The sequence below is a fragment of the Hippopotamus amphibius genome, chromosome 3 (genome assembly GCF_030028045.1).
Source record: "Hippopotamus amphibius kiboko isolate mHipAmp2 chromosome 3, mHipAmp2.hap2, whole genome shotgun sequence".
NCBI classification, from domain to species: domain Eukaryota; kingdom Metazoa; phylum Chordata; class Mammalia; order Artiodactyla; family Hippopotamidae; genus Hippopotamus; species Hippopotamus amphibius.
This window is the reverse complement of record NC_080188.1, coordinates 565,348-588,670: the sequence shown is the minus strand read 5'-3', so window position 1 is coordinate 588,670 and position 23,323 is coordinate 565,348. Positions and strand designations below refer to the sequence as shown.

At 37.2% G+C, this 23,323-nt stretch overlaps 1 protein-coding gene across 11 annotated transcripts in view; it reads left to right on the top strand.

Moving 5' to 3' along the window:
* Positions 1 to 23,323, top strand: part of LCORL (ligand dependent nuclear receptor corepressor like) — a 179,003-nt gene that overhangs the window by 5,108 nt on the left and 150,572 nt on the right. Inside the window, exon 1 of one of the 11 annotated variants that reach the window (XM_057726701.1) lies at positions 8,411 to 8,423. The exons of the other annotated variants lie outside the window; for them this stretch is intronic. The gene's annotated coding sequence lies outside the window, so the exon portion shown is untranslated. Of the gene's footprint in view, positions 1 to 8,410; positions 8,424 to 23,323 lie in introns of those variants that run through there. 11 annotated transcript variants of the gene reach the window in all.

Sequence of the window (23,323 nt, the reverse complement as noted above, 5' to 3'; positions counted from 1 at the left end):
GCTTTCCTCAGATCTTTTAGTCCCTGAATCTTTTATTTTAATAATGTAATATGGAGAGTGGGAATATAGGCACTGGAGCTAGACTACCTGTGTTTGAATTCTGGCTGTTACCACCCACCAATGTGGACAAGTTACTTAACCTCTCTGTACTTCAGTTTCTTACCTGTAAATTGAAGATAATGAGGTTGTTTGAAAATTGTGTTGATATATGTTAATATGTGTCTGTCATATAGAAAGCATTCCATAAACATGAGCTGTCATTATTATTGATTTATACAGGTTATTAGCAGCTTTGAGCTTTATGTTTTTGCTAATAGATTCTTTTTGGTGGGAATGCTGATGAACAATGAAAAGATCATGAGGCATGTTAGAGAAAAAGTAATGGCTTGGAAGATCTGTATTCTAGGGTATTCTTGAGACATGGAGTCGTGAGATTTAAGAATCAGTATAATCACTTAGCTTAATCTTGGCTTTTTATGTATGAGGAGAGCAAGACATTTGATGCCGTCCTACCTTATGAAGAATGTCCTGGCTTTGTAGTAATTGAATACAAGAAATTAGTTTAAATTCATTAAAAAGAAACCTGTCATACTGTATCATCTTGAACCTACTCTTTGTTGGTACCTCTTCTCTGTACTCTCCCTGTGAACTGCATCACTGTCTTAGAGCTCTGCACGTGTTTGCAGAGTAGACTTTCTTCCAAGCTGCCTGCCCCAGGTGTACTCAGCAGTATCAGGGTCAGAGGATATTCTTTTCCTCTGTTTTTAAGCTCTGAAGAAGTTATGGGAGCGCTTCGTAGAGCTATATATAACGCTTAAACGTGGGGTAGTCCAGGGTGAATAAAGTTCTAGATAATCAACTTGACACTTCTTTCTGGCTGTTTCTTGCCTCCTATGCTTTTATTTTTCCACTAACTTCTACCTCATTTTGTCACTATTGCTGTGTAAATTCCAAAAAAGTAGATTTACTTAGAAATCTGGACTTGATGAGGACTGGTATGAATGGGTCAGCTACCCAAAAGCTTTGACTGTACAACTGTTTTTTCAAGCACTAGCAAATTTTTTGTCCGTTGAAAAAAGATGTGAATTAAAGCACTATCTAATAATATGTATCAGGCAAATGAGATCTCTGATGATCATGAGTAGTTGGGTGTTAAAGACACATATCCAAATTTCTCCGTGAAATAGGTGTATTGTGAATTTTGCATGTAAAATTTGAAATTCTGCATACTCTTGGATTATTGTATACTTGGAAGTTCTTCCATCCTTGGGTCCAAGCAGTGTATGAATTTTGTATGTTTGCAAATGTTAGAAACAGGCTGTATGCTGGTTTCAGCATATATGTTTTCTCCTTTCTGTGTGGTGCTGTCTCTTCCTGTCCGTGCTACTTCTCTGTTTGGCTGGTACTGTGAAAAGTTCCTATTATGTCAGAAATAGCTATTATGTGTCCTCCATGCTCTCCTGACTTGTCTTTCAATCCTGGTGTTTAATTCTACCACAGTGCAGTCTTGGGAGGAGCAACAAAGGCGTGTAGATTTTTGCGAGGGTTTTTTGTTGTTGTTATTTATTTATTTATTTACTTTTGGTTGCGTTGGGTCTTTGTTGCTGCGCCAGAGCTTCCTTTAGTCGCAGCGAGCAGGGTCTACTCTTCTTCGCAGCATACTGGCTTCTCATTGCGATGGCTTCTCTTGTTGTGGAGCACTGGCTCTAGGTGCGCAGGCTTCAGTAGTTGTGGCACGTGGGCTCTAGAACGTAGGCTCAGTAGTTGCGGCTCACGGGCTTAGCTGCTCCGCAGCGTGTGGGATCTTCCCGGACCAGGGATGGAACCCATGTCCCCTGCATGGGCAGGCGGATTCTTAACTACTGCGCAGCCAGGGAAGTCCAGCATGTAGATTTTGGGATATGCAGTTTTTTCTCCCTTTTTGGTAAATCCAGTTTTTCAATTATAATGTCATACATTATTGAGATTTAGAGTTCCTATCTTTTTCTTTTTTGATAATATTTCTTCTTTTTTGGGGGTGGGGTGTGTATTTTATTCACCACAGAATATAGATAAGAGAATGTGAATAGGCCCACACCAACCTACTGCTACCATTAGGAAACTAAGGTAACAAAATAATGCCATATTTGTATTTGAAGAATGGCACTTTGCTTTTAATTAAAGCTAAATTAAAAATTGTTTTGAGAATTTTTATGTTTCCTAGAAGATAACTTACAATGAAGAATCACTTTTTTATGTCTTTCTTTTCATATAGTTTTCCCATTAATTGGCAACAACCCTGCTTACTTTTATTTGCTTTGCTTTTCTTATTTCTTTACCTTGCTCTATTACCAAGTTATTTTCTTTACAAATATCTCTTGGATTCAGTTTTTCTGATGAAGTAGTAAACACTTGGGCGGATGGAGATAAGATTCTAGTTTATATCAGCATCTGTATCACTGATTTTACCGTCCTTCAGTCTAGCTTTTAACCTATATTAAATCATTATTTGGAATATCTACTTTGACTTTGTAGTTCACAAAGCAGTAGTATCTCCTGTTTGTCTTTTTTCATCAGATAAAAGCTCCTAACTATATACAATTAGTTGATCATAGTCCACCAGACTTCTTCCCTGTGTTTGCCTAGTTTCTTCTTTAGACAGCCCAGCGACTTCCATTTGCTTTTACTTCTGTTTTGTACACCTTGCTCATTAATCATAACAGCTACCCTGCATCCCCAATCACCTTTAAAATTTATTTGTATCCTAGAATCTTTTCTATAGTATTTATTGCAAAACTAGTTTGAGACCTTTCTCTGTTAATTCAGATTGGCTAGTTCTTTTCTGAGGGTTGTGTGTAAGGTGTGTATACAGGGATGAAGCTTTGTCCAGTAGTCTTCATATTTAAAGTAAACAGTTTAGGGACAAGAGGCTAAGTCTTCACAAATGGTTAAAAGGATTAAGTATTGAAAGAACACAGTTCCTTTTTAGCTTCTACCAATATAACCTTAGGCACAAGTCATTTCACTTTTCACAGATGGAAATCTGTGAAACTAGGATAATATCTGTCCTTAAATGTTCACTATTTCGTATTTTTATGAAAGGTGCTATAATACTTAAATAGTAGTGGTTTCTGGGCTAAAGATATAAATTAAGGAATTACCAGCATAAAGATGATATTTAAATCTGTGGAAATGGATGAGACCACCTGAGGGTAAGGGATAGTATAACTAGAGAGGAGTAGTGTACTCAGTATTATGTCTTAAGGAATCAACATTCCTTGGATGGAGGAAGAGGAGCCTCAAAGGAAGGCCACTGGACTTTTACATTGAAAAGTAAGGCCATTGGCTAAATAGGAAAACCAGGAGGGATGGTATTACCAAATCTAAGAGGAGAGAAGAGTGTTAAAATAAGGAGGGTTTGTTATATATTGATGAGATGTCAAGCACCATTAAACAGAGAAGTGTGCGTTGTTTTTGGCAGCATGGAAGTTCTTGGTGACCTTAACTGGATAAATTTCGGTAGAGTGGTGGGGGTGGAAGTTATATTGTAATAGGTTAGAAAGTATGTAAGATGTGCGTAAGAGGAGAAAACACTTGAGAAGTTACATTTTGAGAAAGAACAGATGAATGGAGCAGTAATTGGAAGGGCCTGGGATCTAGGGAATGTTTGTTTTGTAGATAGATAATAAGATGGAGAATACTTTTTTGAATGGAGAATATCCATGATTACTTTATACGTTAATTAAACTGAGAGTTGATAGCAACAAAGTATTGAGAGGTAAATTAGATAAATAGATGGGCTTGGTTTGAATCACTGAATGTGAACTCTAAATTTATTTCTTTTTTCCTTCAAAACATATTTTCCTAATTAAGTTCATCAACTAAGATATGGTATGTGTGGCATTAGAGTGTTACACATTTTAAAAGATTGATTTTTTTTTTCCAGTTAATTTACTGCTGTCAGTCAGTCATCAGATATCTTGAGTCCTACTGGGTGCCTATTGATTCGAGTGTAATACCTTGTTTCTTCCTTAACTAGGTTCTGAACTGGAAATAGACTGAGGAATCAGATCAAAATGTTAGCTTTTTAGATGGTAAAATTGCATTGAAGAACCTGGCTTGTAACTGAGGTCAGAATTAGGATGGTGTCATCCTGAATTGAATTTACCAACCTATCAAAGACAGAGCAGCTGGGGCTGCAGACCTCTTCTAAAATACAAGGAAGCTCTGCCCCATGTGGTTTGCTTATGTTAGGTAGGACCATCTAGGCAGAATGAGCTGTAGGCTTGGACATGTATGAAAAATGACCTTTACCACGTTGGTGCAGTCCACTAGGAACAACTGTTAGGATGTTGCCAGTACTAGTCATTCCGCTTTCCTTTGGTATGATGCATAAGGAGTAGAGAAAAGGGCAGAAGCTTCTTCCAGAATACTTCCCCTAAACATGTGGAAAGTATTGGGAGAGGTGGGGACTGTGAGTTGGGTAAAAAAGCTAATGCCTACGCTAGAAATTCTTTGCTTTTAAAGAGCTCACAGCTATCAGGGATGTTAAGTATTAGAGTAGGCATAATATAATGAAAAGACAGAGGAGAGAGCAGTTAATTTTGATTTGAAGAATCTGAAGTGATTAGGCTTCAAAGGATTGAGTGAAAGCAGGGGTTGCAGGTTTTTTTGTAAAGGGCTGGATGTAAATATTGTAGGCTCTGTGGGCCATATGGTCTTTATTGCTGTAGTGCAAAAGCAGTGTATAAATGAATGAACATGGCTGTGTTCCAGTAACACAATTATTTACGAAAACAGGCAGACTTGGTGTGCTGGCCATAGTTTGCTCATCCCTAAGTTAAATGATCCAGCAGGAAAGTAGGGTGGAAGGAACAGGTTGAGGAACAGTATAAGCGAAGGTATGGAAGTCCAAATGATGTATGAGGGTGAGTAAAAATTATCCACACTCTGGTTATATTAAAACTTTTATAAATTCTACAGCCAGAGTGCGGATAATTTTTGGCTCACCCTTGTATGTTCTGAAAATATCCAGCACTCTAGTGTCATTAGGGTATAGGGTGGGAGTAGGAAGTAAACTAAAAGTATGAATTACGGCATCTATAAGGAGGAAATTATGAGCCTTCGAAGTTTTTTTTTTAATGGGTAGTAAGCATGATCAGATAAGTCCGCTTATTTTCATTTTGAACATCTGCTGTTGGTTCCGGTTTGAGGGTTTTTTTGTTTGTAATAGTTTTAAGAAGCTCAAATTGAAGCAGCCCTTTTAAGTCAAAGCTGGGAAAATGAGCAATCTCCACTTCAATAAATTAATTAAAATATTGGATTGCTAAAGTACTCTCAAATTGCACCCTTCTTTTTCGCTTGAGTTCTGAACAACTAGAAAATTAAAACAAGGAGAAAGATGGAAGCGGAATATCACTTTTATTACTGATAGTGGCCAGGTTAGAGAAGTAGCTTGGTGGGAGCATCGGGTGTTCTGGCATAGGCCGGTTTATCCACTCAGTCCTAGAGTATGAGCTCTCTGCGGGTATGGTCTCCAGATAGCTCCTCCCAAGGGTCTACCCAGTTATTCTTTATAAAATCACCAATCAGATCAGTCACTTCACTTCCCTAGGAGTGAAGAGAGGCTCAGATTGTGCTTATGACACATCCTTCCTCATAGAAGCAGGGAGCAAGGAAAAGCTGTTACTCCTGTAATGATCGAGGCTAATTTTTGCAGGGTTGTATGTGGGCATAAGTGCTGGAAATACAATTGTCATTATACTGAAAACAAGTCAAACTTACATATTCTAAATATTTTTTAAAGTATTTAATTGTAGTGTTTGAAACACTCAGATTTTTTAAACTCAAAATTGGTAGAGTTTTTTTTTTTTAACGAATAGATTTTTCTACAGGCCTATGTAGGATACTTAAATAAAATGCATATTTGGCTAGAAAAGAAAGACAAGACTTCCTTTTTTATCAATTTTCAGTTGACTTTTTAGATTTAGAAGGAATTAGTATAAAAGAATCGACCTCTGTTTCTTTAAGTGGAAAAAGCAGATACTTTGGCAAATAGATTGTCCTTTTAATTAGCTTAGATTATGGGTGCTTATGCAGTTTATTCAGTGGTCTCTCTCTTTTTTAAATGTCATCAGTTGTTCTTCCTTGTTCCCTTCTTTCCTTTCTGAACATTTCAGTACTGAAACCATCAGATGGAACCAAACAAAGGTAAGTGTCCACACTGGTTGGGGTATATGGGGGAGGGGGCATGTCCCTCTTGAAGGAGTGGGTGTGTCAGAGCCTGGCAGGGTGAGGAGGGTCCCCATGTGTTGATGGAGCTGGAGGCATGAGGAGCAGTCTGCATAGGAGGACACATGTGTAAGGTGTTGGAGCCCAAGCAGGGTCAGATTGGTATTTGTGGAGGAAAGTAGCCTGGTACAGGGTAAGAGGATGAGGAGGGCATCTGCTTGGAGGTGATGGGGACCAGGAGGGGCAGCAGAAAGGCATCTGTGTGGGCGGGGAGCCTGGTATGGGTGTATTGAGCCTCAGGTTGGTTGAGGTGGGAGTCCATGGTCGGAGTGCAAGATCAGATCCTGAGGGTGGGGAGAGGAAGACATCCCAGTGGAAGGTCAGCTCAGTATGGGATGTTAGTGCCTAAGCAAGATGGGGAGGATATTCTTGTAGGAGGAGGGCCAAGTGCGAGAAATAAGGGAGGTTATACTCCATGGAGGAGGTGTGGGATGTTGGGGCAGAGAGGGGTGAAGCGAGTGTCCATGTGGGAATAGGGAAGCAGGCACAGTGGTGGGAGGCTGGTGACATACAGGGATGCTGGTCAAATAAGTAACACCCAGGATGATGGGAGCCAAACCTGTCCCTGTCTGAGAGGGGAGTCACCATCAGGGAAGCGGGCAGAGCTAGAATGCGTTGCGTAGCGTTGGGTTGGAAGAGGGGATTGGTGTGATTCATGGTGTTTGTCACGTGTAGATCCAGAACGTGGAAATACACCCTCATGCCCTGAACGGTTCCCTGAGAAGGGGCCTGGGAGCAGTGACGCCCCGCGGCTGGGAGCGTGGTGCTTCCTTGTTGATTTCCTGAGTCTCATGGTCGTGTTTGTAAGAGAATGTCTTTGTAGGAAATCCTTATTAAAGAACACAAGGGTGATGGGTTATCGCGTAGGCCATTTGCTCTCAAATAGTTGGAAAAGTAAAAGTTATCATACTTAAAACATTTTCTGTAAGTTTGATTGCTTTAAGTATTTATTTTTATTTTGTAACAATGTCATTAGTCTAAATATTACATCCTCTTGAATAAATCACTTTCAGCCCTTAAATTCTCATACTTGACAATATATAAACTGACTTACAGACTTTTCAACACTAAGAATTGCCTTTTGAAATAGTAATAGCTAATATCTGTTGAGCTCTTACCACCGTGTGTTAGACACTGTGCTAATAAGCCTTTATTTGTATTAATCACATTTAATTTTCACATGTGAAATAGTACAATTTTTATCTTCATTTTATAGATGAGAAAACCAAGGCTTAGAGAAGCTGACTTGCCCAAGACTTTTTATCTAGAAAATGAAGATAGAATTCACATTTAAGTCTGTATTACTCTTTTGGTGAAACTTAGTTTAAAAATTAGCAACTCTGATCCTTTCTGCTTCCTGATCAGATAGTTGTATTTAAAACTTTAGTAATAGAGCTGTTCTCTGTTTTATTGCAGAACTTTGAATTCAGGAGTAGGGAGAAGTATCCTGAGTCTAGACCTCCTTGGCCTTTTGTTCCTGGTCCTGGAATAAGAGAGAACCAGGGGCTTCTGTATTTGAATGCACATATTAGAGTTAAGGGTTCCTTTGAGATGGGTTAGTGAGGAAATAATATACCCAAATTTCTTTCTTGGTTTTAACATTGGGACTAGGGAGAGGTAAAAATATGGAGTTAGTGGGGCAAGGGTTTTTCCCAGCATGGATTGTCAGTGTTAAGTTTTGGTCTTGATGTAAAGATACACAGTTAACCCTCTATCCCAATTCCAAGAATGATGGCCATCCCCTTTCCATCCCTTTCGAACTTTTCCCAAGAGTAGCAAGTGATCAAATAGAAATAGCTGGTGACAATTTATTGTTTCATTTTAACTATCCTTTGTCTATGCTCCCCTATACCCATTTAATGTAGTATAGGAAAGTAGTGCCCTGGTAAAATGTTTGGGTTTTTTTTTTTAATTTTTTAAACACACTGATGTTATGGCATCAGCCTAATGGTTATCTGTTTTTCCTCCTTTGCTTTATTATTTGACCTTTTAATATTTCTATTCCAGCATAACTCATAAATGAAGTAAAATTTCCCTGTGGCTACAGATTAGTTTACTCACCTAACTTATCTTACTGTTACCTTACTTAACTAACGTATCTGCATTTTTCTCCTCAGTCTGAACCCACAGGTGCTTTCATCCCCTGTCACAGAGTGAGTTTTTGCTGACTCACTCATTCTTTAGACCTGTTCTAAAATTGCTTTCTTATTTTTTATCAAGAATGATTGGATTTTCAGTGTTGAAGGAAGCATGGCCGTCTGCTGTAATCCTTTCATACATCTCTTTTCTCTTCATAATTTTTTCAGTAAATATTTATGAGCCAGTCATTGTGCTAGGTGATTCAGATACATTAGATTATCTTTGTGAAGCATAGTCTTGCAGTGAAGATAAGCCTCTCCTCCTCTAAAGTATGGTAAATGGTATGTAATAGAAGCATATACAGCATTAAAGTTGTCGTATAGAGGACGGTAGTGATGAGGTTTCTTTGTCTGAGTCCAGGAATGATTGTGGGGCATGAGAAGAGAAAAGAGAAATAGAAGCTGAATCATGGAGAAACATCTAAGCAGAATATAATAGTGATTATTATTATTTTAAATTATTTTATTTTACAGTTCATTAGGCATTAAGTGCTTAATTATACTAGAATTCATTTGATTCTCACAACAGTCACATAAGTAGGAACTATTTTTATCATCCCCACTTTACAGATAAGGAAGTTGAGTAACTCATGGGTAATAGCAAACCATGGAAGGGTTCTAAAGCATGGGAGTGACATAGTTTAATTTGTGGTTTATAAGATGACTCTGCCAATAGAGTAATAGGAGAATAGGACAGGCAGATCAATCAGGGGAATGTCAAGATAGCCCAACCAAGAAATCATGAGAGTCTGAAATAAAAGGAGTGGTAGAAATGGAGAAGGGAGAAGAATTCAAAAGATACGAGTCATTACAATCAACAGATTTTAGTCACAGATGAGCTATGAACATACAGAAAAAGGAGGAAGAACAGAGAATCATGTCCAGGCTTCTCTTTAAGAGGCCTGTTGGATTGCGGGACCGTGACCCAGGATGGGACACAGAGCAGTTTCCATATTGGAGATAAATAGGCATATCAGTATCTAGGACCAACCATTAGGGTGTGTCGTTGGCCTGAAGCCAGTTGTTGCAAGCCTGTGTGCAGCAAGACCTCTAAGGAAACCAGCTGTACAATGGAATATAGTGGAGTAGGAACTCTGAGGTTTCTTAGCGCAGAGCTTTGCTGCAGGAATGATGTGGCCTCTCTGCATTCTTGTGTTCGTAACCATGGTAGGTCCAGGGGGTGACTTTGTGTGGTGTTTTGTTGCTGCCACCCCCTCAAATTTTATCCTGTATTATCTGTCAGAAAAATATAGCCTAGATAGACTTAGTAGTTTTATGTTGTATTTTTTTGTTTGGTATGTGAATAGCTTTATAATTATTAGAAGTAATTTGAAAAGACTGCCTCAAGTCAGTTTTCACAAACTGTGTCGAAGTTAGTAGGGTGAATGTAACATGGTTCACTCTAGGTTTTAGACCTCCCTGGCTTTGAGGTATGATTACTTCTTTAAATAAAACCTTAACTGTTTCCTTGTGACCCTCATTTTCTCTGTCTCCTCCCAGTTATTAGCCTCTCTCAGTATTTGATTTACTTGATCTCTCTCCTCTTGTATGTCTTTCAGGTAGCCTAAATATAACATATCTGAAACTGAACTCTTGATCTCCCTCTACGAAATACCAGATCTGTTCCTCTGGTTTTCTTCATCTCATTGTACCTGGTTTCACAAGTCAGAGACCTGAAAGTCATCTTTCACTTACTCTCCATCTCCTCTCCTATACCCAGTTCACCAGTTATTATTTATTATGCTTCCAACTATATCTTAAGTCCATTCGTCCCCCTCTATTTCCACTCCGATCCAAGTCAACCTTACTTTTTTGCCTGGGCTACTGCACAAATTCTTAAGTTTCCCCTCTTCTGCTCTGATACTTTTTAGTTTAACCTTCTATCCTACAGACAACAATCTGCTGAAGTATTTGCTCTTTTCTCAACCCAACAATGACTTCTTCTGCACCAGACGCAAAACCATGGAAGTCTGATATATTGTTTTTAGGAAAATTATTATAGCATGCCCAAAAGTTGCAATGTGGCAGAAACTGTGAGAGTATAAAAAGTGACTTGAAGCCAGATTGTGTTTTCCCCCTCCTAAGGAACTGGTGCTTATTCTGATACTTAATTGGGTGTCAAATGACATTTTTGTTAGCTTGCTTTTAAGTGGTGAAGTTCACAGGGGTGCCACTTTCCACATTCCATTCAGTGAATTTACTGTTGCAGTTCTGTTTTATACCAGCCCTCTGCAAACACTGATTACTCTTTCTTTGGGGAAATCAAAAGTAGCTCTCCCAGGAGAATATTTGAAAGTTTGGAAATAATTTATAAAAATCATTATGGGAAATTTTAAATATATAAAAAAAGAAGAAAACATAATGAATTTCTATATTTCTGTGACGCAGCTTTAACGATGGTATTTTAGGTTCTGGACTAATTTTTAATATTAGAATTTTTGTTAGAACAAAGCATATTATATACTGGTTGTCTGAATGCAGCAGTCAGTCCATTCTGTGTTCTAATGTGAACAAAGCCAGATTACCCATTTTTGGCAGTAGTTGTGGATTTATGCCAGAGTTGTGAAAAACATCATGACATTTAAGATATCTTACTACTTGCTTTTAGGCTTAATATAAACTATTTTTGGTTCTTTATGGTTTGGTTATGAGCCAGAAAAGTTGAGTTCTAGACCCCAGAAGCGTATTCTTTTCTACCCTCCCCTCCCTCACAGCCCCCCCCCCCCATCTTTTTGTTCTGCTTTTTTGAATGACTGTTAAACCAGTAAACCATTGCTGCTTATGTCTTGGATCGATCTGACATTTTATATTCATCAAGCAAGTCAAAGAAGGTACTGCTTGTTAATAGATTCATTGAACATGTTGAAGAGCAGTTCATTGTTTTCCATCTTATAGAGCCACTGAATTAACAGAGCTATAGGTAAGGTGTCTCAGAGCGTTCATTCATCTTATTTGGTTGTTGCTGAAATAACAATAACTGACTAAAAATGTTTTCATGTTAGTGTTACAATATTTGTTAGCACTCATGGTGGTTTGGTACTTAAAATTTGGTCTTGAGTGTTTATTCAGAGCCATATCAAATTAATTTATGACTTGGAAAATCTGAATTTTAGGAGATATGGATAGATATATACAGAGATATAGATGTATGTATAGGTATCCATCTGTCTATACACATGTATGTGTAATTTGTCATTAGTAATAATTACGATGATTCCAAGAGACTTTAAAAAAGTATTTTTAGTTTAATTTTAATGAATGGTTGAAGAGAATGTCCTGTTGACATTTGTGTGCTTAAAGTTACAATTATATAAAAAGTATTAAATTGAGATATTTGTAGTAAATTATGAATTTAGAATATCATTTATTCTAGGTGTTGCTTATTAACTTTGTAACCTTTAGAAAATAAGCTATTCTCTCAAAAGTTTTTATGTATTGACTTTCTAGTCAGTGCTTTTTTTCTTTCTTCTTTTCTCTTTACTGGACCTCTCTGTACGATTTGTTGACAGCCTCTTCTTAACATCCTTTTTTAAGCTTCACATTTTATTTTCTTAGACAATTTTCCTAAACTCAGATGTGATATTACCCTCTGTGAAGAATTCTTCATTGGTTCCCCGCCACCTTAGGATAAAGTCTAAATTCATAATATATTTTAGAAAAGCCTGTCATAACCTGCCACCTCTGTTGTTTAGGCTTTTTGTCATTTGTCTGTCTTGGGCACACTACCGTCAAGGAGCTGTATCAGTAGCAGAGTAACAGTAGTATAGTAACAATAACAGCTGACGTTTATTAAACACCTATAAATATTTGTGCCAGATATGTGCTTTGCACATACTCTGTCCTTTAATCCTACAGTAATCCTGAGTATAGATATCGTGGTTAGCATTTTACAGAGGAGCCATGCTGAACCCTTTTTGGATCATCAAGCACTGTGCCTTTGGGCTTTTGCATTTTTTCTTTCTTTGTGGATTACCAATAGCTGCTATTCATTTCTTCTTTTTGTAAACTTTTTTTAAAAGTATAACTACATAGAGAAAAGTATATGGATTATATGCTTACACTTCAGTGAACAGAATGAACATGCTCTTGTAACCACCACAGATTAAGAAATAGAACCTGCCCAGAGGTCGCCTCATAATCCCGCCCAGTCACTAATCTCTCTCCTGTCAAATATGAATAGTATTCTCATTTTGTAGACTGTTTTGGGAAACGTTGCTTAAATGGAATTATATGGCATTTATTCTTTGTGTGTAGCTTCTTTAAATTATTATGGTAGTGAGATTCGTTCATGTGGCCCACCGCAGATAGGGCTCATTCCTTGTTCACTCATCTCCACGGCTCTGTAATACTCTAATATGTAAGTGTGTGGTAACTTCTTCATCTGTTCTGTTTTGAAGGATTTGGGGCTGTTTCCAGTTTACATTATGACAAACAATACAGTTGACATTCTTATACATTATACATTTTTAATTTTGCTTCAACTCCTGGATTATTTTTCTGTCTCATTTTGGCTAATTAGACTTCATTTTTTTCCAGGAAGCTTTTCTTCTTAGCCTTTCCAGGTTTGTATTTGGTACCCTTCTGAATGCACTGAGAATCACGCTCCTTTCTCTGTCATATAAACATTTATGCTGCATTCCCCACCAAGTAAAAAGTGTGTGTGTGTGTGTGTCTGTGGGTAAAGGAAAAAACATGTTTTCTCCTTGCCTGTTTTCTTGGCACCAACTGAGTACTTAAATAATTGTTGAGTGAATGAGTTTTTTCAATATATTCACCCTTTCACTGCTAAAAAATAAACAAGCATAAATTTAATGAAAATCGGGGAATATACTTTCTGCCTTTGTTTTACTCTCTTCAGTTAGGTGTATAAATTTGCCTTAAAATTGATTATTAGCAAGTTATGTTGAAATTTTCTGCTTTGTCAGGCATCTGTGTTGTCCCTTTTGTACTCTTGTTCTACCATACAGCTATCATGCAAAGTCTCTTTGGAAATTTTCTTTATAATTTGTGGCACTTTTAATAACCTTACTTGTGGCAGATGATGTTATTTGCCCTTTGAAGGTGCTGTTGTTTTGGACATAGCCAAAAGACACTTGGAGCCAAGACAATAATTTTATGAGTGATACACTGTATCAAAAGTGAGTTGAGATTTCAGGGAACAGAGACTCTCCCCTGTCCCCATCCCCTTGTGGCTTTGAAAACTGTTTCTTTTAACAGAGTTAAGTCACTGAATTCAGGTAGAGTTAAGTCATTGAGATAAGCCAGAGTTTATAGTATAGTTTGCTTTGGAGTTTCTTGTGCCTTAAAAGCTGGTTACTTTTGCAAGTTATTATCTTGTACTCAGTTTATGCTTGAGCATTATTTCCTTAATTTGTAAGTGTTTTGTTTTTCATTTTTAGCCTTTTTCATCTTGCATTTGTCTTCTCAGAAATCAAAATTTTTATCTTTGCTTTAACCACCATGGCATTACTAACACCAACCCCCCAGATACTAAAGATAACGTACCTTCTACCATCTTATTTCTCTCACTTTCTGTTTGGCATTAGCACTCTTTTTCTTGCTCATCTCAGGAAGTCTATATTATGTTTATTGAGCTTGCCTGCTTTTGTTTTTCTTCCCCATTAAACTGTGACCTTAAGGCAGGTGTTTATTCGGAGTCTAATAAAAATGTTGACTATGTGAAGACTTTGTCACCTGTTTTAGTCTTCTCTAAAACACTGTATTTGCTACAAATGCTCATTTTTACAGTAGTAATCTTTCTTATTATTTAAAAGCTTTCTACTTCTTTATTGGAAAAGCATCGTGTTACTAAGTGTAGACGGTCCCTCTCTCCTGTCAGCCACATCCTCTGTCAGCTGCATTTTAGGCGAATTCAACTACATTTATTAGGTGAATCACTGTGATAGATTCTGGGGTTAATACAAAGGCAGTAATGTTGTCACGGTTGTCAAGTTGCTAAACATTCTAGCTACCTTTCTCAAAAAAAAAAAAAAAGTCTCAAGTTAGTATGTGAACATACTTGGGAGAACGTGGTGCTGGTAGCAGTGAATTCTGACAAGTAAGGTTGGAAAAGTCTTTGTGATACCATTTGGACAGCATTTGTTGTATGCTAGATCTTTGTGTTTTGCACATGAACAAACTGCTGCTTAATATGGTTAATTACTCAGCTAGTTGTAAAGTTGGAAGAAAATGTTTTAGGTTAGTATGGAAGACAGGACACTTGACAGATGAACAAAGATGGGGAAAAACATTCAGAGAGACAACACATGCAAAAGCTCAGATTTGTAAATAACATAGTAGGTTGATTGTTTCTTATAAGTAGCATATTAATTATAATGGACTTGTATAAAATGAGGTTGGTGAATAGGCAGGGGCTAGATCAGGGAAGGCCATATATGCTATCCTAGAATATTTATAATTCATCCTGTAAGCAGTAGAGACCCATCGAAGAATTTTAAGCAGAATTAGTATAGATGTCTGTTCTTTTAAATGGTGAAAGTTGATTAGAACAGTGATTTCAGTATTCATTATAAGAGCCTTGGTAATCAGAGATACTCCAGTAAACTTCACATTTTCTGTACTGCTAAGAATAATGTTGAGTAGAGGTAAATCTTTAAGGTAACACATGTAATGTTTGAAACCATAAAACTTTTTTCAGTTTATGAACTATATCATACCTCCAGAAAATTTACAGCGGAATATAATATATATTCATGTACCTTCTGTCTTAAGAAATAAAACATGACAGATGAAGTTGAAATTTTCATCTTTTACCAATCCCATTCCCTTTCCTCCACCTTGGAGGTATGTATTTTTCTCTTGCTGTCAGTCTTCCGTAAAGCCTTCATAGTCTACTTTCTATAGGTTATTTCAGTGTTAGAGTCATATATGCTTTATGTACTAGGTATCTTTCATAAAAATTGCATATTGAATTTTTGTGTTTGTTTTAGATGCTCAGCAAACCTTCTGTGTAAATTATTGTTTCTTCCCAAGGCATATTATCATCCCATATTATCATTTCATTTGTATATAAACCTAGTTGTTTTACCTATTAGGTTTGCTTGAAATGAGACATTATCAGTGCTATAAAATATGAATATTCTAGTATTAGAGTAACTTACAAACTTAGTAAAAGATAAAGTGAAATAATATGAACACAACCTGGTTGGAATGTGTTTCCTGAATTTTTGCCTGTGTACTCAGGAGTAAAATCTAGTTCAGATCCTGAATTGTGTGTTTCTAGCTTCTAATAATGTTTAGCATTTATTTATTGATTTATTACATTTTATTAAGAAATTCCATACATACGAAGTGTTAATGATATTCCAAGTCTTATGGAAGAAGGATTAGTGATTCAGAGAAGTTATGTCATATGTCCAAGGTCACGTGGCTGCTGTCGTTGCGAATTTGAGACTCCAGCATGGATCTTAACTCCATGTTCATTATCATTCTCTATTTTATGAGAGGGCAAAACAGACTCAGATATAAAAATCAGGGAATGCTAACAGCTCTTAATGAGAGGATGAGACCATTTTTTCCAACAATGACTAAGAAGAATTTAAATACAGTAAAATAATTATTCTAGTGTGGAATCAACCTTGTCTCAAACAGGGTAACTGTCTTATACGTGTACTTATTCTTCAGTAATTCCTTATGACTAGTTTGGTTTCCATTTGTTGCATAAATGTAAATTGGAGAAGGAGGCGGATAATTAAGGTTTTCTTTGAGTTTTTCTCTTCTAGTGTCTGTTCAGACATGTTGAACCCAGTTCCCTTATTGCTGACTTTCAAACCAGCCTTGGCACTATTTTGGGCTAGACAATTTTTTATTGTGGGGAGTTGTCCTGTGCATTGTGGGGTGTTTAGCAGCATCCTTAATACCTGTAGATATCAGTAGTTCCATTTATGTGCTTTGGGATTAGGGAGACTTTAAGGCCTTGTAACAGAGACACTTTCATTAATAGAGGCAGGACAGTTCTTAGGTCAGAGTGGAAAAAATATTTGACATATGCTTATAGGAGGAACAGAATAGTAAGAAACTACTGAAGAGAGAGGCAGTGGTTACATTGAAGCTAAAGTGTCTTAAGAGTCCAAGAAATAGAAAAAGCACTAAACTAAGCAAGATGCAAATATGGGTTCTTAGAACAAGGTAGGATGTAAGTAAATAAATGTTTGTGAATTTCAGAAGGATACTTGATGGGGGAAAGATAATTATTAAGTTTTTAACCTACAGATTGGGCTGTGTTTTAAAAATTGTTTTGAGAATGAATATCTTTGGTCTCAGAGTGAAATTTTTCTCTCAAACATGTATTCAACAAGTATTTGAATGCCTTGCATGGGCCAGATGCTAGTGTTATCATAGCAAGCAAGATGGCATGGTCCTTCCTTTTTGGAGCTTATACAATTTTGTGGCATTTATTGAATAAAAATAGCAAATATTTATTTATGTGATTTTTTTTTTTTTTTTTTTTTCCTATCTTCTTCCCCAGGTTTGAAGGCAGAATTCTTGTCTTTTCTTACTCACTGATGTATCCTCAGTTTCTGGAACACTTGATAGACATGCAAATATTTGTTAAATGAATAATTGATTAGTTGGGAAGTGACATTTAGAAATTATACATGATTAACTAGAATTGTGGTAGGTGCTCCAAAGGGAGTATTATATAATATAAAGCATGTAATAGTGGGTCTAACCTAGTCTAAAGCTAGATTAGATTATATGAAGCTTTAATTTTAGGCAGTGATTCTCCCCCCCCCCCCCCCCCCAGCTTTACTGAGGTATAATTCACAGATAGGATTGTATATATTTAAAGTATGCAATGTGATGATTTGACATGTGTATACTTTGTGCAGTGATTACCACAGTCAGGTTAATTAACACATCTGTCACCTCACAAAGTTAACTTTTTTTCTTTTAACATAGTTAACTTTTTTGGTGTGTGTGATGAGAAAGCTTAAAATCTACTTTCTTAGCAAATTTCAAGTCCACAACACAACATTACTAACTATAGTCACCATGCTTTACGTTAGCTCCCCAGAGCTATTCATCTTATAGCGGAAGGCTTAATACTCTCTGACTAGCATGGCTCCATCTTCCCTAACACTCCAGTCCCTGTTAACCACCACTCTACCTTCTGTTTCTCTGAGTTTGACTTTTTTTTTTCTTCCCAGATTGCACATATCAGTGAGATCATATAGTACTTGTTTTTGTCTGGCTAATTTCACTTAGAGTAATGTCCTTAGATTCATCCACGTTGTTGCAGGTGGCGGGATTTCCGTCTTTCTCATGGCTGAGTAATGTTCCATCTGTTCATCCACCGATGGATACTGAGATTGTTTCTTTAGTATACTTGGCTATTGTAAACGATGCTGCAGTGAACACGTGGGTGCAGATATTTCTTTGAGATAGTGATTTTGTTTCCTTCAGATTTATACCAAGAAGTAGAATTGCCTGATCATATGTTCTGTTTTTAATTTTTTGAGGACCCTCTGTACTGTTGTCCATAGTGGCTGCACCAATTTACATTCCCACCAACAGTACACAAGTGTTCCCTTTTTTCCACAGCCTCCCCAACACTCATCTCTTGTCTTTCTGATGACAGCCGTCCTAACAGGTGTGCGGTGATAGCTCATTGTGGTTTTGATTTACATTTCCCTGATGATTAGTGATGTTAAGCACCTTTTCATGAACCTGTGGCCATTTGTATATCTTCTTTGGAGAAATGTCTAGTTAGTTCCTCTGTCCATTTTTTTTAATGAGTTTTTTTTGCCACTGAATTATGTGAGTCTCTATATATTTTGAATGTTAACCTTTTATCAGATACATGGTTTGCGAATATTTTTATAGGTTGCCTTTTCATTTTGGTTTCCATTGCTTTGCAGAGGCTTCTTAGTTTGATGTATCCCACATGTTTATTTTTACGTTTGTTGCCTGATTATATCTAAAACAATTATCGCCAAGACCAATGTCGAGGAGCTTTTCCCCTGTGTTTTCTTCTAGGAGTTTTAGGATTTCAGTGATCTTTAAAACCAAGATTTTAAGAATGAGTAGGAGTTATCTAGACATGTTTGGGGGCAAGATTGGGGGTTGGAATGTATTGTAGGCTAAAGGAACAACTTCGTGTGAATGCCTGAGTTGGATATAGTGTGGCTTTTTTTAGGGTTTGAGTGTTGGCAGGCTTGCGGAGGGGGCTTGTGGGTAGCGTGGTACCAGATGACATACTGACTTCATTTATGTGCTGAAATACTGAACGTTTGTAGTAAAAACAATAACGTCATTACAATATTAGCAACTAAAATAGAAAAAAACTTTTAAATGGTAGTTTAAAAATATTTTGATTCTGATACTTGATGGAAACTTGTTTTAATTAATTAGAAAATGAGACTCCATCTTCCATCTGTGTACTGATGATCTCTAAGTCTGTTTTTCTACCTGCAGATGTTTTTGTTTTAATTTATGCCCACACATCCAAGTTAGCATATCCAAAAGTGAACTCCTTTTGTATCTACCAATCATATAAGACAAAAGAAAAAAACACTTCATGGATTTTCTGTCTCAGTGAATGTTTATACACTCAATTTTTCAAGCCAGAAATCTTTACCCCTCTCACTCCCACCTGAAAATAATGAAACTGTGTCACCATTTAATTATTTTTCCAATTTAATTGTAGTACATGGCTCAAAGCCATTCTCTTTTTTCTTAGGTGTACTTCTGCCTAAATTTATGTTCTTGTTTTCTCTCTGCTGTATTTTCTGCTGATTTCCTAACCATTCTAGCTTTATTCATCTCCCCACCTTAGTCTGTGTGCCACTTGATGCTTGAGTGATCTTCTCTGAATGCAAAGCTCATCCGGTTTCTTGACTACTGAAATGCCTACCGTAGCTTATTCTGGCTTTCAGAATAAAAATCAACTCCTTGGCAAAATGTGCTGAGCCCTTCAGGATCCGTGTCGTGCTTGTCGCTCCAGTCTTTTATAATTGCCCTTCTTTCACATCACATTCTGTATTTTCACCATACTTTTTCAGCTTCTATACATGCTGCTTAAATTAATTGAAACTTAATATTAAAAATCAGTTTTTCACCCCCTGTATTGGACAGCACGAGCACAGAGCGTTCCTGTCATCACACAGAGTTCTGTTGGGTGGGCTGTATCGAGGCCTATCGAGCTTTCTTTTCCCCATCTCTTTAGGCATGCTGCTCTCTTGCGCTAAATGTGCCGTGTGCCCTTCCTTGCTTTGCCTTGCTAACTCTCACTCTTCCATTAAGACTCAGCGGGATGTCCTGATTTCTGGAAAACCGTTCATGATACCACCTTTTCTTGTTTCTTCCAACTCCAAAGTCTGAATTCTTACCTTTTGCCTTAATGTTTATTGTATGTATGTATGTATGTATGTATTTTTTCAGGAGTCAATGTTTGAAAGCAGGATTCTAGCAAATAACAAAGTATTGAAATTTTGTATAAATTATAGTTTTTAGTCGTTGTTTTATACTGAGTGTGGTGCATGAATTTACCACCATGGAAGTAAAGATACACTTAAATAGATTTATCATCTGAGTACTTACTGCAGAAGCACTTCATTAAATAAGTGTGACCTTAGGAAAAGATAGTTTGTATGTTACGTAGGTCAAAGTTTTCAGATTTGCTACTTGAATGATAATTACATACATCTAATCAGATTTTTTTTCTATTTTTTTAAATTAGATTTTAAAACATAGAATTGAGTCTAGCAACTCAAGAATTTATCTGAAGGTAAATTTATGAATGGGAAAACATTGTATCAGGTGTATTTTAATTACAAAGATACTATATTAAATTGATAGGTATCAGGTCAACTTTAGTAATCAGCATTATGATAAGAGTGAGGAATGCAGAAAGCATCAGTATGGGTACCTAGCTCACTCAAGTTTATCATATGGTTACTTACCATCAGCAAGTTTTAGTGCTGCTCTACTTTAGTTACCTACTACTCCCCATATCTCACTATCACTTGTTACGTTTCACTTCTGTAATCGTTAGTTCACATATACCTCTCTTTGACCAAGATGAGGAAAGATTAATTTCAGCATAATTTTAGACCTTCAGAAATGGTATTAGTGAGCCAGAGAGAACATAAGAAAGGAAAATGTGACATTTTGGAGGGGGAAGACTTCAAATTTTTGCCCAGGGCTTGTCTTTTGTTCTAGGAAAGGGACAAAAGACCCATTCTTCTTCTTGCTTATTTATAATAGATTTGGTGACTGTGTTTTCCAAGCCAAAGACCTGGCTGCATCTTCTAAAGAGAGGTGGGTTTTTTGTTTTGGTTTCTGTTTGCTTTGGGTTTTGTTAATCTATCTAAAAATATGAGGCTATCATGGGATAGGTTTAGATGCCAAATATTAGCATGCCGCTTTATGGCTTATGGAAACAATAGACTTCTCAAGATATTTCTGAATTCACTATTCAAATATAAAAGGTATAACTACCAGAACCCCAGTTTCCTGAACTCAGTTGAGTTCAGTTACACTTGGGTTTGAAAAGGCTTCATTGATATAGCTTAGGTATTTAAATTGTGTGGCACAAATAAGTACAACAGGCATTTAAAGACAAACAGATATTAATGAGGAATAGTTTAATTAGGGATGCTTTATCAGAAGACCTGGGCTTTAGTAGACAAAAGAAGGAATGGAGAAGAACAAGAAGTAGAAGCCTGTAGAGGAAAAAAGAAAAGGAATGAGTAGAGTGTTTGAGGAATAGAGTTGAGACAGGGTAAGAACACCGGGCCAGAACAGAGGATGGACTATACATATAGAAGCAGATTCCACCTATCAGGGAAGGGATTAGGATCATAATTCCATTTTCACCAAGGACTTTATTGAGCAACATATTCACCGTTTTGTTCCCCTATCTTCTGCATTTTTCAGGCAACTTCATAATTCCATCTTCCCAAAACTTTTTATCTTTTTGAGCAAAGAACTGTTCCAGGTGCCTTTTACAGTCTTCCAGGGAATTGAAGTTTTTTCCATTAAGAGAATTCTGTAAAGACCGAAATAATTGGAAATCCAAAGGTGCAGTGTCTGGTGAATACAGCGGATGAATCAGAATTTCCCAGCCAAGCTGTAACAGTTTTTGCCTGGTCATCAATGAAACATGTGGTCTTGCGTTATCCTGATGGAAGATTATGCATTTTCTGTTGACTAATTCTGGACGCTTTTCGTGGAGTGCTGCTTTCAGTTGGTCTAACTGGGAGCAGGACTTGTTGGAATGAATCGCTTGGTTTTCTGGAAGGAGCTCATAATAGAGGACTCCCTTCCAGTCCCATCATAACCACAACATCACCTTCTTTGGAGGAAGACCGGCCTTTGGTGTGGTTGGTGGTGGTTCACTTCGCTTGCCCCATGATCGCTTCCATTCCATGTTGTTGTACAGTATCCGCTTTTCATCACCCGTCACAATTTGTTTTAAAAACGGAAGTTTTCATTAGGTTTCAGTAGAGAATCGTATGTGGAAATATGGTCAAGAGGTTTTTTTTCGCTTAACTTACATGGAACCCAAACATGAAAGCGATTAACTTGACCAAGCCAGTGCACATGATCTTCAGCACTTGATTTGGATATTTTGAGTATGTCAGTTGTCTCCCACGTGGTGTAACATTGTTCTCATGATTGTTTCATGTTGATCGCTGTCAGCTGCAACTGGTCTGCTTGACTGTCGCGCCTCATCCAGCGAGAAAGCTCCAGCATGGAACCTCGCAGACCACTTCTGACACGTTCCGTCAGTCACAGCACCTTCTCCAGACACTGCACACATCTTTTTGTGCATTTCAGTTGCGTTTTTACCTTTTTGAAATAAAGCATAATATGCCCAAAATGTTGCTTTTTTTCTTCCATCTTCAATATTAAAATGGCTACACAGAAATTTACGGATTTTGATGTCTTTTTTTAAATGCACCCTGATATGACAGCTGTCACATACAATCAAACAAAACTGTTTTGAATGAAGTTAAAAGACATTTAAGTGCTCTAGAACCATCTTTCGAAAAAAACCAAACCCTTTGGCCCACCTAATATTTGCTTTCTCATCCTTTTAGTCTCAAAAGCTTTTTTTGAAAATAGTTTTTCTGTGTGTACTTGTATCATACTTTTGCTTCCAAATCACTGTTCTACTTCTGTTCAAAAGAGTCTTTATTTTGGAAGATCTTGGGATTTTTAGTATGCCATGAGCATGCAGAAAGCTAAGTTACCTTTCCACACTCATTGATGAGTGTGACATCTAATTTTCAGGCTTCCGCCTTTACTCTAAACCCTGACATCATTTATGTTGACTTTATTTTTCACAAGGGTAACCCGTCAAGCTGTCTAACCTCACAGTTCATCTAGTTCTCAGTAATGACTTTCACTTTTGTCTGCTTCAGAAATCATGTTATGCCGTATTTAAAATTTTTGGCAAGGGTTTTTGTTTTTGTTTTTTTAAGCTATGCCACGTGGCTTACAGGATCCTAATTCCCTGACCAGGGATTGAACCTATGCCCCCAGCAGTGGAGGTGTGGAGTCCTAACCACTGGACTGCCAAGGAAGTCCCATTGGCGAGGCTTATTTAGGTATAATTTACAGAGTGTAGTTCTGTAAGTTCCGACACACTTAACAGTTGGATAACTAACTCTTCAGCATTCACGATATAGGACAGTGTCACCATCCCCAGAAGTTCTTTTATACTCTTTGGTAGGCATCTCCTTACCCCTCCTCAGGCACTAGCAACCATTGTTCTGATTTTGATTTTATAGTGTTATATAAATGGAATCCTATACAGTATGTTCTTTTGAGTCCATCTTCCTTCATGTAACAACATGCATTTCAGGTCTATCCATGTTGTTGCTGGTCTCAGTAGTTTATTCCTTATGCTGCATAGCATTCCCTTGTATCACAGTTTATCCACTCAG